General features: G+C 36.7%; 1 pseudogene across 1 annotated transcript; it reads right to left on the bottom strand.

Annotated features, from left to right (window-relative positions):
* Window positions 1-1,441: 1,441 nt before the first annotated feature.
* On the bottom strand, window positions 1,442-3,778 carry LOC146565385 (uncharacterized; annotated as a pseudogene). Its single transcript, XR_014894226.1, has 2 exons — window positions 2,843-3,778; window positions 1,442-2,570 (listed from the first exon to the last, which is right to left on the bottom strand). The product of XR_014894226.1 is annotated as an uncharacterized LOC146565385 (transcript).
* Between the last annotated feature and the right edge of the window lie 1,119 nt (window positions 3,779-4,897).

The raw sequence follows: 4,897 nt of genomic DNA, 5'->3' as shown, positions 1-4,897 counted from the left end.
TATTTCGAGGTTGTCTGCAACACATTTTATCAACACCTTTGTTGAACAAACTGTTTTTTGTTTGTTTTTCTGTATTTAATTTTTGGTAAACTGTATTTGGTTTATTTCATTTAAATATGTAGGTGTTATGAAAAAAAAATGCTATATATATATATATTAGTCGTAAGTAAATAAATAAAATTGTTTCTGGAATGCAAAGAAGCAGCAGTTTTAAAATCATTCCAAACATGTGGCTTGGCTCATTATGGGACATGTTGTATCCCAAGAGCCGAAATGTAGTTTTTGTACTGGCCAGGAAGAGGTAGCATTGCTAGTAATCACATACCCCCCCCCCCCCCCCCCCCCCCCCAAAAAATAAATAAATTCTGACTTTCTCCATTGTCCATACATCAATTGATCAGAGGGCAGATTTCATAAATCCTTGAATAAGGCCAAATTGAACAGTACTGTGCTTCAGGCTCCTCTATATGTATGCAAGATTAATGGCATTATATCAGACACATTTATGCATTGTGTTTCAGAAATATCTACTAAAGCCAGCATGCTAACCAGCATGTCCTACCCTTGCTCCTCACAACTCACACTTATACTACTCATGTCAGTTTAATTTCCAAGGTAAGAAGAATTCTAGAATCTGTGTTTGTGATTCTTTTCAATCATGTTGAAAGAATTCTGAGAAAAAAAAACAGTAGACAGTGGTTGAATACCTTGGCAAGTAAACATTAAGGAGTAGGATTAACAGGAGAACTGAGATCTGCACTCCCACTGAAATCAGCTGAAAATGGTGATGCAGTCTACATCATGGACATGGACATTTATTGGGTCATTCCTACTATTCGGTGCCATTTCAGTGTGATCACTCTTCATCAAAAAATACAAAATTTTGAATTATTTTAACATTTCATCTAAAAGAGGGATTTTCAACCTATAAGAAAAATGTATTGGTCCAGCTAAGGATATTATATTATAATATTTTTTAAAATCAAAGTCTTTACCATGACGTGCCAAATGTCCACCCTGTTACAGGACATTCAATTTTCTATTAATAACTGTTTTGAATGCACAGTTATAGTAATATTTACATTTTCTAAAAGCTACAATGTCCCTTTTTAAAATCTGCAAGGAAATTTCAAGGAAGTATTTTAAACAAGCATTATATTGAAAGAAGACAGGTTCAGTTTTAAGACACAGTGTAATTTCAAAAGATTGTTTTTAGATTCAAAGGGAATATTAAAAAAAATTGGCTCCATTTTTAAGTAACTTAATTTTGCTGATTCATTCCCTCCCAATAACCAAAGAGACATGCATTATGTTTGTTGATTTGATTTAATTAACAAAAGAAACACACAGGTAACAGGGTGGACAGAGGAGAAACAGGGTGGACAGGAGGTAACAGGGTGGACATAACATCAGTGACAAAAAATACCACCTTAAAGAAACTTCAAAAATCTACATGTAGCAGACATTCATCGTTTCTCAGATTTTCTCTCAGTTGTCTGTAGGCCCTATACTGCCATCGGATATTAAAGACGTGCCGCCTAAATCTGAGTAGTCCGTCATGAAATTCCCCTGCAAGTGCATCCTCTGTTGTCATGACAGTTGTCTTCACTGTAATTGTTGACTTTTTACCAGATACCTCTCCATCATTTAATTTTTCATTCTCTTCTAGAGACCACTTGGTAAAGGCTATCTCTGTGTTGTTAGGAGGTCTCAAGAGTGTGTGTGTTGTACTGAAACAGTCTTTGCACTCACCGTATGCACAGACTTTGGATTTAGCATCACACATTGTTGCATCTACCGTCTCTTCAATGTGTTTTGTTGCTGACAGACCTTGGACATACAGGGCATTGGCCATGAACTGTAAGTTCTCATGTGTCCTGCACTGACAGGTTTCACGATCAGCTTCTGTGGGCACCACAACCCAAAATGGTCTTAAGGTGCAGAAACAAGAATATGAGACCTGATGCTCAGTTTCTGAAAGAAACTTATGGTGCAGATTCTTCAGTGAATCAGTTAGCAAACGTTTCTGTTTTTTTATTTTCTTTTGAGTTACAGTTTGCTTTCGTCCTGTTGTCATCCGACTGACGTCATCTCTTAAGAAGAAGGCCTTTATTTTCTGCTTGCAATCAACTGGTAATCTATTGCTTTCCTTTCTTTCAAAGGTTATGAGCCCTCCATCTTGTCTTTGACCACGCTTTTTTGAAAAGCCTAGAGCTGTCTGTGCAGCCCTCTGTAGCCTGTATTTCTTTATAATTTTTCCTATTGTCGTTTTTGCAATAATTTGCCTCTCTCGTTCCTTTTTGGTGTTTTTGTATTTATTCCTGATTTCCTCAATGATTGATTCCTGCAGTAATAGTCTTTTCCTAATTGTGTTGCTAACTGTTTCATGACGCAGCAGTGCATCCACTTTAGAACGTGGGGATTTTTTTTCCCCACCCAAACGCTGGCACCTCTTCTTGTATTTTTCTTTTTTTCTCTTTTCCTTTTCCAACAAGGCCTTTAGCTCTTTAATTTCATTCTTGAGTCTCCTTCTTCCCTGTCTAATATTCCTTCGTCCAACAATGTATTGCCTACAACACAGGAAATATTGTCACAATTATTATATATATATGTTTAGATAAATGTTTAGATACAGTATAAGATAGACGTTGGATATTATATGTTTATAATGTATTAGGCAGGTAGACTCACACACACACACACACACACACACACACACACTCACTCTCTCTCTCTCTCTCTCTCTCTCTCTCTCTCTTTTTAGGGCAAAATCACGTTTTATCATTCAAATACAAAATCTACCTAATCAGCAAAGCATTGAACTGTCAACTCTTCTTCTAACCTTGAGGGTCCTGGTTGCGGGGCATTTTCTGGCTCTAGGGAATATTCTGGACTTAGGGGAGGAGTATTCATAGCCTCAAATTCTGTCCTGCCTTTGGCACTAGCCCTCTGCTTTCTTTTCCTTTCTCGCCACTGCTTTCTCTGTGCTCTCTTCTGTCGTTCACTGAGATCTGCCACTTTCTTTTTTTTCCCCTTCCTCTCTGTCCTTTCTCCACTTCTCTTTCTCTTTATTGAGATATATCTGTCTTCTCTCAGGGTCAGCATCACGACGTGCTCGGTAGCGCCGCTGCTTCTCCGCAGCAGACATTGGTGCCATTCCCTGAAAAATGTATACTATTCAAAATCTTCTAAAAGTATATATATACAGGTTAATAATAATTACCAATACACACTTGTATAAATAACCCTAAACACTAAACTTCTATCATCTTACGTCCCCTCTGTTACCATGTGTCCCCCCTGTTACAGTGCATAGCAATAACAGGGGTGACGGTATCAGGGGGGAGATTTTATGCTAAACTTAGCCATTACTACTAGTATGATGAACAACAAGCTAGTACATGGTGACCACTAAGAACCATTTTTAACATGTTTATTAGCCATATTATAAAAATTACAAAAAAAAAATTGTTTCCACTATTAATAAGCGTAACAGGTTGGACGTGTTATGCTTTGCCACATTACAAAATCTTGCTAAAACATTGAAAAAAGGGTTGATTAAAGAGTGGTACTTACTCGTCTTCTTCTTGAAAGTTTTCCCTCCAAAATATGTTACATCCGGGAGTGTCATGTGACTAAAAGAATAATCAGGTGATGTGTTCTATGGAATTCTTATCAGAGTAACAGGGGTGACAGTTGATTCAGGGACACAACATTTTTTAAAGATTTTAAGTATTAAACATGCATTAATAATAAAAAAGAACATTTGATGAGGAACATTAGAAATAAGACAATCCAGAAATGATGAAAAATCTATATTTCTTTTTTTTTTTTTTTAAGTTATATTTGTACCTGAAGTCGAGCAAGCATGACTGGGGACATAGTACTTTAGTGACTTGTGCTAAAATAAAAGTAATTTACTTTTAATGTATTTATCCTGTGTATATATCAATGTGTTCTATGGTAGAGGGGGGTTAAACATACAAGAAAATGGTTTAGAAATAAGCATTAGACAAGTTTTACACTAAATATACCATATTATGTCATTAGGACTCAAATGGCAACGAATAGTAAGAATGCCTCTATTACAAAAAAGGATAAGGGCACAATGGTAAAGGGGAGAACTGCATCCAGGAAAGAAACAGCTCGATTAACTGTTGCTAACACAACTTTGGTTCTTTGCAAACATCGGCACACACCACTATGCTAATGCTAAGCTAGCCAAGAACCCAGACTGAAAGCTGAACAAATGTCAACCCCAGCAGCCAGACATTTTCTAAAGCAGAATCACTTTTTGTGCTGGTTTTCATCTTTGCTTTGTGGTCAGCTTTGTATTCTACTAAGAGAAACATCTTAGTGTGTCCTCATTATGGATTTATGGTGGTGTGGGGGGTTGCAGCCTCAGGTTTATATTGTTAAATGGTGATTATGAGGCAGTTTATTTCAGCTATTTTACAGAATAACATGAAAATAATGTAACTAGTATTATAACAAATTACGTTTTCCTGGGAGTCTGCCAATGATTGCAACAAGGAGGAGAAATATTTCAAGACACATGAAAAAAAAATTTCACCTGCAGCATGCACTTAATTTGCTTAAATCTAATTTCTTTATTGCTGCTTAGCAATGAAGGTTATTATCAAAATAGAGCCAATGAGAACCAATTGAGAATTGATTAGTGGTATCAGAAATGGAATCGGAATAGCTAAATTTTTATCAATTCCCATCCCTAGTCCCTACATTGCCACAGCCAGTACATAAGAATGCTTAATAAGTAGCAGAGCTTTGCCTACTGTTGTAACGGTGGTCTAAGGAGCTTGGAAAGAAAAGGTCTGGACTTCTTTAAGTTGCTTGAAGACGTTTCACCTCTTATCCGAGAAGCTTCTTCAGTTCTAGG

Source organism: Mchenga conophoros, linkage group LG10 (assembly GCF_057382185.1).
Source record: "Mchenga conophoros isolate Kocher_MC1m ecotype Shallow Benthic linkage group LG10, M_conophoros_male_GT1.1, whole genome shotgun sequence".
NCBI lineage: Eukaryota > Metazoa > Chordata > Actinopteri > Cichliformes > Cichlidae > Mchenga > Mchenga conophoros.
The sequence above is the reverse complement of the archived record's forward strand: the minus strand, read 5'-3'. Positions and strand labels throughout refer to the sequence as shown.